At 35.3% G+C, this 12,618-nt stretch overlaps 1 protein-coding gene across 2 annotated transcripts in view; it reads right to left on the reverse strand.

Moving 5' to 3' along the window:
* Nucleotides 1-12,618, reverse strand: part of HNMT (histamine N-methyltransferase) — a 43,874-nt gene that overhangs the window by 12,444 nt on the left and 18,812 nt on the right. The window lies entirely within an intron of this gene.

Genomic DNA, 12,618 nt, shown 5'->3' on the forward strand with positions numbered 1-12,618 from the left:
ATTATCCCAAATTCAGAGATGTTAAATATATATTTTTTAAAATGCACCTGAGAATTGATAAACTAGGCTATAACAGAACCATATAAAAATATGTCAGAAGAAAAATATGTTAGGCATAAAAAAAGATACAAAAAGATGTCAGACATCCACTTTCAAATACACCATGGTCTAGTGGAAGACACAGGCATGAACGGAACCCTGTTGGGTTGAGCCATGGTGGGAAAAGGAAAGGAGATGGTGAGAAAAAGGATAGGAGGAGAGGTGAGAGAAGTGGAAGGCCTTATGGAGGGAGACCATGCTTGAGTTCTCTGTTACCAGGTAAAGGGAAGTTAGCTCAGAGACTTCTGGGAGAATGAGGAATTGCAGGTAGATAGGACAGCAAGATAGAGACGTGAAGTCAGGGAACAGAATGGTACATATGGACTATTGGCACTCAGAATTTTGGAATATTCAGTAAGTCAGGACCTCCTAGGAAAACTTGAGTCCAGTAGGTAAAATGGAGAGGAGGTTATGGCAAAATAGATATATATTCATTAATGCCTGCAAGAACAATTAATTGCATACTGTGTGTCCAGCACTGTACTAGGTTCTAGCAAATAATGATAGGAAGAGCACAGAGATACCTGTGAAAATTTAGCCTGTAATGACTGAGTGAGAGAGATGGTGATGTTTGATGGATCTGAGTTCCAAACCTGTCGTCTCCACTTACTAGGTATATATAACTTTCAGGAATTTGCTTTACCTCTCCAAGCTGTATTTTCCTCATCAGAAAAATAGCAATAATGATAGTACATAATTTATTAATTGTGAAGATTCAGTGAGGCAATGCATATAAAACTCAGTGTAAAATAGACACCCAATAAACAGTTGCTGTTCATTAGTTTTATTGTTATCACTGAGTGCCTCTCTTTGAAAATATCTCCTCTGTCCCTATTGCTGATGCCTCCAACTTAAGTTCTGCACTTTCATTCTTTAAGGTTATGATGTTAACCTTTACTAAAATAGACCTATCTGCTAGTAAGACTAGCCTATAAAAATGATGTTATTTTTTAACATTTTGGTATATGACATTAACAGAATCTCTACAAGGATAGATATGGTAGGCAACAAAAGCATAAGTTATAAGACTAGGAGGTCTGGAAGAAAGGAAATGAGCAAGGTAAATCAGGAACAAAAGATGCTAGACTAGGAAAAAAGGCAGTCACACAGGACCATGAGAGCCCCAAGTACTGGCAGTAGGAGTTGGTGGGGATGGGGAGGGGAAGGAGTGGGAAGGAAGCTGAAATGGAAGATAAAGGAGCCTATGTGACAATTTTATGGCCTCACCAACATGACACCTTTTGTACTTTCTGTAGTAACTCTAGCTGCCACTTTTTGGCCCCCTACTATTTGTCAAACACTGTGCTTGGCACTTTACTTGGATCATCTCACTTAATCCTGACCACAAAGTTATCACAAATTCCCACAGTATTATTCCCATTCAGATAAGGTGATTAAAGTAATTTGACACTATTAATATGCCTGAAGTTTAAAGTACATTTTTCTGACTCTAAAGTGGTTGTCCTTCTAACTACTTCATACTAAGAAATAGGAAGATACCAAATATTAGAAGGGCATACGAAGGGTTTTTTTCCCCTTTTTTCCAGTAACTATTTTTGAATGATAAAAAAATAATAATTACTAGGGCAAAGGCTGAGAAGAAAAATTGTGGACGAATGAGAAATAGATTACAGCTTGTCCCAAAGGACCAGAGGCCCAAAATTCTATTTTTTCTTCTATCAGCCTAGATACATACATTTTAAGACATTTTAAGAGCACATGAGCAGGGAGGGGAGGGACAGGAAGAGAGGGAAACAGAGAATGTTAAGTAGGCTCCATACCCAGCTGACAGCCTGATCTGGCACTTGAGTTTGCAACCTTGGTACCATGACCAAGAGTCAGACACTTAACCAACTGAGCCACCTGGGCATTCCCAAACTAGTCATAGATTTTAAACAAAAAAAAGTAATCATTTCTGAGGATTCCAAATTCAACATTTTAGAACTCAGAAGATTGTAGTAATTTGCCCCTTAGGGCTTTATGAGCTCTTCTCCTAAGATGGACCCCAACATTTTGGGTCTACCCAAATGGCAGGATGTATCTAGCACATCCCCAGAGTATATTCTTATATTGTTATTTTCCCAAGCAGCAGAATATTCTACCACAGTCAGAGCCAGCCAGTCCCTCTTTTTAGGGCAATGATGGAGGGCACAATATTAGAATAGCACCTGAGACAAAGAAACCATGGGCTTACCTAACAATGTCTGGACTGTGAGTCTATGTGTGGCCATAAAGTGTCTATGAATTTTCTGGTGGATCCCTAGCAGAAATGAATGAGCAAAAAAAGGAGATAATGAAACTCTTTCATCAGGAATTAGCAAATAGAACCCATTTCTGTCTTCATGAGTTGAGTAACCACATTTCCTCTTTGCCAGGGGCAGTTCTATTTTTTGCTTGTTGTGCTGGTGTCCCATCTGGTTTTATTCTTGTCCTAAGTTGTTTTTTTTTTTAATTTTTGAACAAATATTATTATTATTATTATTTTATTTTTACAAATAGTTTTTAATAACTATTTTATAAATTGACAAACCTAATAAAAACCTTTTGATAAATATTTTTTAAAATTATAATAATTTTAATTCTTTACCCACTCCCTACAACTCTCATGCTTAAAAAAAAAAAAGATTTATTTATTTTAGGGAAGGGGGCGCAGAGGGAAAGGGAGAGAGAGAATTCTCAAGCAGACTCCCTACTAAGTGTAGAGCCTGATGAGGGGCTTGATCCTAGAACTCTGAAATCATGACCTGAGCCAAAATTGAGAGTCCGATGTTCAACTCCTGATCCATCCAGATGCCCCTACAGCTCTCACTCTTAAAAGTATTCTGGATTTGACAATAAATAATTCCACCATGCTGATGAGACACTTATTCTCTCGGCTATGCCTATTATTTATAATGGGCTGTATTATTTCTTATTATAATAGATTACATAGATAGATGATGGATAGATAGATAGACAGACAGATAGTTGTAGAGATCACCCAAAATATAATACATTCCTTGTTCTCATACCCTACGTAGATGGCTTCCCAGTATCTTTCAGAAATAGGAGACCTGTGTTTAAAAAAATGACTAATGTGAACATCTTCCTCAACAAAAAGAGAGTAATAAAGAGGTAATTGATTTTCTCAGTTGGTTAATATGTAAAACTTGAGCAAAGTTGAGAAAATCCAAATGTGTCAAAATGTTATAGAGTACTTTGTTTTAATATACAGTGTTTAGAAAGATATGCACCAGTTTACAATCATTGGTTATCTCAGGTGGTGGAATTACAGGTTATTTTTCACGCCCCCCTTTTTTAAATTTTCACTCCTGTGACCTTTTCATTCCAGAATTGAAAACATGTACCTCCCACTCACTTTCATCCATTTGCCCATACCCCCAACCCTCTTCCTTGGGCAATCACCAGTTTGTTCTCTATATATAGGAGTCTGTTTCTGCTTCACTTGTTTGTTTTGTTTTTCTTTATATTCTATTTAAAAGTGAAATCATATGGTAGTTGTCTTTCTCTGATTGACTTATTTCACTTAGCATAATCCATGTTGTTGCAAATGGCAATATTTTATTCTTTTTTATTGCTGAGTAATATTCCTGTGTTTGTGTTTGTGTGTGTGTGTGCATGTGTGTGTATGTGCACACGCCACATCTTCTTTATTCATTCATCATTTGGTAGACACTTAGGTGGCTTCCAAATCGTCACTACTGTAAGTAATGCTGCAATGAACACAGAGATGCATATAGCTTTTCAAGTTAGTGCTTTTGTTTTCTTTAGGTAAATACCCAGAAGTGTAATTACTGAACTATATGGTATTTCTGTTTTTAATTTTTTGCAGAACCGCCATGCTGTTTCCCATAGTGGCTGCACCAATGTACATTCCCACCAACAGTGCATGAAGGTTACTTTTTCTCCACATCTTTGCCCAGATACTGGCCATTCTGATAGGTGTGAGGTGATATCTCATTGGTGGTCTTGATTTTCAGTTCCCTGATGATGAGTAATGTTGAGCATCTTTTTATGTGTTTGTTAGCCATCTGTATGTCTTCTTTGGAAAATTATCTATTCAAATCCTCTGCTCACTTTTAATTGGATTATTTGTTTTTTCTTGTGTTGAGTTAGGAGTTCTTTACATAGTTTGGATATTGACCACTCATCAGATAAAGGATTTAAAAATATCTTTCCCATTCAGTAGGTTGCCTTATTGTTTTGTTGATTGTCTCTTTCACAGTGCAAAACCTTTTTGTTTTGGCATAGTCACAATAGTTTATTTTTCCTTTTCTTTCCCTTGCCTGAGGAGACAGATCCAGAAAAATGTTTCTAAGGCCAATGTTGAAGAGATTACTGACAATTATTTTGTTCTAGGAGTTTTAGGATTTCAGGTGTCATATTTAGGCCTTTAATCTATTTTGAATTTAATTTTGTGTATGGTGTAATATGGTGGGTCATCTTTTGTATGTAGCTATCCAGTTTTCCCAGAATCCTTTATTTAAGAGATTGCCTCTTCCTCATTGTATATTCCCGCCTCATTTCCTGTAGATTAATTGACCATATAAGTGTAGGTTTATTTCTGGGCTCTCTATTCTGTTCCATTGATCTATGTGTCTATTTTTGTGCCAGTACCATACTATTTAGATCACTGCCTCCAGCTTTGCTCTTCTTTTTCAAATTTGCTTTGGCTATTTGGGGTCTTTACATCCAAATTTTAGAACTGTTTTTTTCTAGTTGTTTAAAAAATGCTATTGTATTTTGATAGGGATTGGATTAAATGTGTAGATTGTTTTGGGTACTGTGAGCATTTTAACAAAATTTCTTCTTCCAATCCATGAACATGGAATGTCTTTCTATTTCTTTGTATCATCTTCAATTTTCTTTCATCATCTTTCAATTTTCTTTCATCAGTGTTTTATAGTTTTCAGAGTATAAATATTTTACCTCTTTGGTTAGGTTTTTCCTAGATATCTTATTATATTTGATGTAATTGTAAATGAGATTGTTTTCTTAATTTCTCTTTCTGTTGTTTCGAGTGTATAGAAATACAGAAGATTTTGTACATTGATTTTGTATCCTGCAACTTTACTGATTTCATCTGATAAATGGAACTGATAATTCCAGTAAGGTTTGTTTGTTTGTTTGGTGGAGTCTTCAGGGTTTTCTATAGAGAGTATCATATCACTTACAAATTGTGAAAGTTTTACTTCTTATTTACTGATTTGGATGTCTTTTATTTCTCTTTGTTGTCTGATGCTGGGGCTAGGACTTCCAGTACTATGTTAAATAAAAGTGGTAAGGGTGGGGCGCCTGGGTGGCTCAGTGGGTAAAAGCCTCTGCTTTCGGCTCAGGTCATAATCCCAGGGTCCTGGGATCCAGCTCCGCATCAGGCTCTCTGCCCAGCAGGGAGCCTGCTTCCCCCTCCCTCTCTGCCTGCCTCTCTTCCTACTTGTGATCTCTCTCTGTGTATGTCAAATAAATAAATAAAATCTTAAAAAAAAAAAAAGTGGTGAGGGTGGATATCCTTGTCTTATTTCTGACCTTAGGGCAAAAGCTCTCAGTTTTTCCCCACTGAGGAAGATATATAGCCTTTATTGTGTTGAGGTGTGTTCCCTCTAAACCTACTTTATGGAGGGTTTTATCATGGATGGATGTTATACTTTGTCAAATTCTTTTTCTGTACCTATTGGAATAATCATATGGTTTTACCTTTTCTCTTATTGACATTATGTATCACATTGATTGATTTGCAAATACCAAACCACCTTTGCTTCCCAGGAATAAATCATGCTTAATTGTGGTGAATGATTTTTTAAAATATATTGTTGGATTATGTTTGCTAGTATTTTGTTGAGGACTTTTGCATCTATGTTCATCAGAGATCTTGGCCTGTAGTTCTCCCTTTTAGTGGTGTCTATCTGGTTTTGGTATCAGGGTTATGCTGGCCTCATTGAATGAATTTGGAAGTTTTCCTTCCTCCTCCTCCTCCTTCTCCTCCTTCCCCTCCTCCTCCTCCTCCTTTTGAATAGTTTGAGAAGAACAGATATTAATTCTTCTTCTTTTTTTATTTGGAGCTAATTGTTAGCATTTTAAAAATTTTAATTATTTTTTTTTCAGTGTTCCAAAATTCAAAATGATTGGTAGAGTTCACCTGTGAGGCCACGTGGTCCTGGACTTTTGTTTGCTGGCAGTTTTTAAATTGCTGATTCCATCCCTTTGCTAGTTATTGATCTGTTCAAATTTTCTATTTCTTCTTTTTTTGGTTTTGGTAGTTTATATGTTTCCAGGAATTTACCCATTTCTTGCAGGTCGTCCAGTATGTTGTCATATAATTTTCCACATTATTCTCTTATAATTGTTTGTATATCTAGGTGTTGGTTATTTCGCCTCTCTCATTTGTGATTTTATGTGAGTCATTTCTCTTTTTTCTTCATTAAGTACGGTGAGGAGTTGATCAATTTTGTTGAAATTTTTCAAAGAAACAGCTCCTTCTTTCATTGATCTGTCCTATTGTGTTTTTAGTTTCTATATCATTTATTTCTGCTCTGATCTTTATGATTTCCTTCCTTCTGCTGGCTTTAGGTTTTTGTTTGTTGTACTTTTTCTTGCTCCTTTTGCATAAAGTTAAGTTTTTGCTTGAAATTCTTCTTTCTTCTTGAGGTCAGCCCAAATTGCAATAAACCCCTCTAAGAACTTTTTTTGCTGCATCCCAAATGTTTATACTGTAATGTTTTCATTTTAGTTTGTTTCATGCACTTTTTTATTTCTTCTTTGATTTCCTGGCTGACTGATTCATTGTTTAGTAGTACGTTATTTAACCTCCATATATTTGTGTTCTTTCCAAATTTTTTCTTGAGGTTGACTTCTAGTTACATAGTGTTGTGGTCAGGAAAAAAAATGCACAGAATGACTATAATCATCTTGAATTTTTTGAGGCTTATATTATAACCTAATGTATGATCTGTTCTGGAGAATATTCTGTGTGCACTAGAAAAGAATGTATATTCTGCTGTTTTAGGATGGCATGTCCTGAATATATCTATTAAATCCATCTGTTCCAGTGTGTCATTCAAAACCATTGTTTCCTTGTTGATCTTCTGTTTAGATAATTGTCCATTGATGTAAGTATTAAAGTCCCCTACTATTACTGTATTATCAATTAGTTCCTTTGTATTTGTTAGTAACTTTTACATATATTGTGTTCCTATATTTTGCGTCTTTTTGTTGGATGGCCCCCTTTATTATTATATATTGTCTTCGTCTCTTCTTAGAGTCTTTGTTTTCAAGTCATTTGTCTGATATAAGCATTGCTACTCTGGCTTTCTTTTGACACCCATTTGCATGATAAATCCCCTCCTTTTCAATCTTCAGGTGTCCTTAGGTCTAAAATGAGTCTCATAGGCAGCATATAGATGGGTCTTATTTTTTTTTCCATTTTATTTATTTTTTCAGCATAACAGTATTCATTGTTTTTACACAACACCCAGTGCTCCATGCAAAACGTGCCCTCCCTATTACCCACCACCTGTTCCCCCAACCTCCCACCCCTGACCCTTCAAAACCCTCAGGTTGTTTTTCAGAGTCCATAGTCTCTTATGGTTCGCCTCCCCTTCCAAATTTTTTTTTTTAATAAACATATAATGTATTTTTATCCCCAGGGGTACAGGTCTGTGAATCACCAGGTTTACACACTTCACAGCACTCACGATAGCACATACCCTAACCAATGTCCATAACCCCCTCCCCCTCTCCCAATGATGGGTCTTATTTTTTTATCCATTTTGTCACCCTACATCTTTTGATTAGAGCTTTTAGTCCACTGACATTCAAAATAATTATTGATAGGTATGAATTTATTGTCATCTTATTTGTTTTATGGTTGTTTTTAATATTTCCCCTGATCCTTTGTTCTCTTTCTCTCTTTCATGGTGTGCTGATTTTCTTCAGCGATATATTTGGATTTCTTTCTCTATATTCTTTAGATATTTATCAGTGGTTTTTAATATATGGTTACCACTAGGTTTGCATATAACCTCTTCTGCATATAGCAATCTTTATTAAGTTGATGGTCATTTAGGTTTGAACCCATTCTTTACTCTTCTCCTCCCCATGCTGTAGGTATAGTTGCCATATTTTGCATTCTTTTACTTTGTGAGTTGACTGATTTTTTTACAGAAATATTCATTCTTACTGCTTTTGTGTTTCCTGCCTTTATACTGTCACTTTTGGTCTCCTCTTTGTGTTCAGAGTCCCTTTTCCTATTTCTTGCAGACTGGTTCAGTGGTCATGAATTCCTTTAGTTTTTGTTTGTCTGGGAAACTCTTTATCTCTCCTTGTATTCTGAATAATACCCTTGCTTGATACAGTATTCTTGGCTGCAGATATTTCCCATTAGCACTGTGACTATATCACGGTACTCCCTTCTGGCTTGTTAAGAAAGGAGTTGGCTTGAAAAATCTCCTGCTAGCCCTATGGGTTTCCCCTGGCATGTTATTGTCTTCTTTTGTCTTGCTGCTTTTAAAGTTTTTTTCCTTATCATTATATTTTGCCAATCTAATTACAATATATCTTGGTATGGATCTGCCTTTGTTGATTTTGGTGAGAGTTCTCTGTGCTCTTGGATCTGAATATATTTCCTTTCCCAGATTAGGGATGCTTTCAGTTATTATTTCTTTGCATAAATTCTCTGCCCCCTTCTCTCCTTTTTCCTGGGTTATTTTCTGTCAAACAAAATATGCTGATCTTAATTTAGAAAGTTAAATGAAAATTAATTTCTTAAAATCCCCTTCATACAAATCTCCTTCCTTTGTACCACCCCATTCCTCAAATCAGCCACAACTATAAAGTGACTTCATTTCTCTTTTTGGGCTATGTTGAATCTTTATTTAATTTTATAGTCAGATATTTCTGGTTGGGATATCTTGATTTCAAATGAGCCATATTTTAAATGCATCATATCTGTATTTAAAGGGATATATATATTTGAAATCCCTGACAGTGGAACTTAGAAAAAGTTCAAAAACAAGGAAAAGGGGTGGGGATCTCATCTTCTAGCCACCTTTCTCCATTCCCTGAACTTCAATGATATATTTAATCAGATAGCAGAGGAGTGTTACATTCTTGCTTGAAATCCAAGGTCAGCTGATTAAATATAGAAAAAAAATATGAAAAGGAAAACTTAGAGGTTATGGATAGACAAAACTGAGCTCAAATTTAGTATTTTCCAGAATTATCTCATATAAATTTATTAATATCTCTGCCCTTTAAAGTACATATGTGTAAATTAGGGATAATGTGGTCTATGCTATTGTAAAGGGCAGAGGCACTGTATGAAGATCTGGTACTTCAGTTCATGATTATATAGTAATTGCTCAATAAACTGAAGCTATTACACATTAATTCAATGCATATTTTTCAGCACCTACTAAATGGAGATATAGCAATGAATAATACAGACAAAAATACTCAACTGGTATAAATAGTGATAAGTCTCATAGAGAAAACCAAGGCAAAAGGAGCAAGGGGGAGCCATGGAGGAGAGTTTGTGAATCTCGACTGGTTGGTCAAGTAGGCTTCATGTAAAAAGTGACATTTAAGAGAAAGTTTAAGGAGATGGGGAATGAGGGAATGAAGTTTTACCCTTCTAAATGAGCAGCTACATAATAAAATGACAACTTTTAAGAGCAGTCATCAGGTATTTGTATTATCTAGATTGTTCTTCTTAGTTATCTTCCATCAAATGAAACACAAATCCCAGCTTGAGAACTAGAGTTTCCCAAAATGAGAAAATCTTCAGGTCAAGAAAATGGAGGATTAAAGACTGGAGATACCACTTGCCATTTGATTTCCTTCTATTCTTGCTTCATTTCTCATATTGAAATGCATGTGTATTCTTTAGATTAATAGCAGGAAAAATTTTATTCTATTACATGTTGCATTAAGATTATTATCTTCTTTGTTCTCTCTACTAGAATATCAAGCAAAAAAAAATTGTATGGAGAAAAATTGCCCAGATAACTCTGTGGTTAGTGATGAAAAACAATTTCAGCTATGGGTTTGCAACCAGAGCAAGAGCAATCTGATGTTGAGCTGCAGTGGGAAAGAAATAAGATTCTTGACAAGATCACCTCATCTCTCTCTCTCTTTCCTTGGGTGCCTCAGGACTGAGGCAATTCTGTCAGTATAGAAATATGAGATAGAATATTAAAATAGCTGTAGGGTCTCAGGAAGGGAATTATAAATATAAATTCTGAGTCAAAAGGGCATTGCCATTTGTTTTCGTGTGTCTTCTGGCTGTTAGCCCAGGAACAAAACTACCTGAATACTTTGCAACTGCAGGAGGCCTAAGAAGAGCCATGCTACCAAAATGCTGTATGAAGTACAACTTAGAAAAAATGTCCCAAAAGGTGATGAACACTGAAATGTAGAGATGTTTGATAGACAATTCACATAAAAGACTGAATTTTGCCTTAGCTTTTAATTTATAAATCCTAAATGTACAGATACTTGACAGCTACTTCAACACATACATAGAAAGAAGTAAAGTCTATCCATACCATATTGTAATGTCTAAAAGTTACACTGATTTACCCTTAGTGAAGTGCTAACTTTCTTTAACTTTTCTTCCTCATGCCCAAAGACAGGACTTATAAGATCAAACTACTTGAAAAAAAAAAAAAAAAGATCAAACTACTTGAACTGGCAAAGGGCGTCCGAGATAATCATACAGATGGTGTGATTTCATCAACATTGGCATGCATGCATGCTCTCTCATACCTCTCTGTCTCTCAAATAAACTTCACAGGCACTTATGTGAGCCGGCAATATTAATAATCATTAAAACACAAATTTTTCTTGTTGAAAATTATTAGTCATTTATACCCTCATATGAATAGAGTCTAAGGACCTGCTACCCTCATGGATGGAATAAAAAATAGGAAACTGTATTACCAAGTGTCTCTAGGAAGAGACAGTGGACAATTACCATCCTTTTGGCCACCATCACCCTCATCATAATGACTAACATGTACTTGGATCAGGCATGGAAGAATCTGTGTCCTCTGAAAAAAACCTCTGCTAAGCTATAACACAGATAACATGGTTCTTAAAATATTTGTACAGGTATAATGCTATTGCCAGTGAGTCATAAGTGGCCAAAGGAAAACTGTCCCAAAAACATACATGTGGGAGAAGTGCTTTGGGCATCAGCCACATAGCTAAAGTTGCTGTCAGAAGTCAGTGAGTATACTCTTTACCATCATCTCTCATCAACTATAAGATTATAGTTTTAATTGGGCTTATTTTTCCTGTTCCTGGTTATAAAATGTATACCATAGAAAACTTGAGAAAAAGATATGAAGTAAAATATCAAATAAATAGCTCACTACCAGAGAAAACACAAGTTAACATTTTAGCTTATTTCCTGCTTAAGCTTTTCCTTTTTTACTTTCAAATGATTTCCTTTAGTCTACCCAGTCAAGATCATTATGTATATGAACTATTTTGATTTTATTACTTGAGAGTTAAATCATGAATATATCAAAATATACTTAAATGTGTTATTTATAGTGGCAACACTATATTCTCTAAAATGGAATAATTGTTTTAATTATCTTTTATACTATAATATAAATGTATATAAACTTATACATTTATATGTGGAAATATATATGAATACATATTTATATGTAAATATATTTTAATACATAGTTAGTTGGTATATAGTTAATTTTTTTCTATTATGAAGAACCTGACAACAAACCCTGACTTTTTGTGCAAAAATCTTGATTTTTTTTTTTTTTTTTTTCAGATTAATTCCAAGAACCAGAACTCATGGTTAGAATAAGCCTCTTGGGCTTTGGTGGTATTAAAAATAAAAAACAAAACAAAACAAAAGACAAGGCCTAAGGACAAGGGTGCCAGATGTTGAGAAAGGATGCAGGCTGAAGAACTGTAGCACATTCTTAGAGGCCTCCTCACTGGGCAAGATCAGTCTAAATGCTGGAGCACTTGGAGATGGGGGGCAGGGGACAGGGGTACAGGGTGGGAGCAGACATGTCCAGGACCCATGAGGAGGGCCTGAAGCAGCAGCTGGGGCTGTGGTGGGACAGTAAGGGAGTGGCTATGTATTAAGCATGTCAGTATTTTTATGGCCAGAATGAACAGGTCCTTCTGTATTTGATGAATACCAGAACTTTTTTTTGATATATTAATTCAGGAAAATTTCATTTCATGCCTTTACCTTTTATACATGAAAGCTTCCATATCACTGTAGTCTCATTAGTATTACATAATGGCTTTTTAAAATCTTGTCGAGTTGTTCTCAGTGAAAATTTGAACTTTTCTTCAAATAGGTTGCTTATTTTCATATTAAATATTATTAGCTAATCAAATATTTTTTCATCACTTCTATAAGTTTGTTGTTGTTGATAGAAACAAAGCTACAGAAGACCCTAGGCATTGATCCCAATCTCTGTAATCCTCAAGCCCCTTTATTAGTTTCACCATCTGCAAAATGAAGATGAAAACAGACCC

Source organism: Meles meles, chromosome 9 (assembly GCF_922984935.1).
Source record: "Meles meles chromosome 9, mMelMel3.1 paternal haplotype, whole genome shotgun sequence".
NCBI classification, from domain to species: domain Eukaryota; kingdom Metazoa; phylum Chordata; class Mammalia; order Carnivora; family Mustelidae; genus Meles; species Meles meles.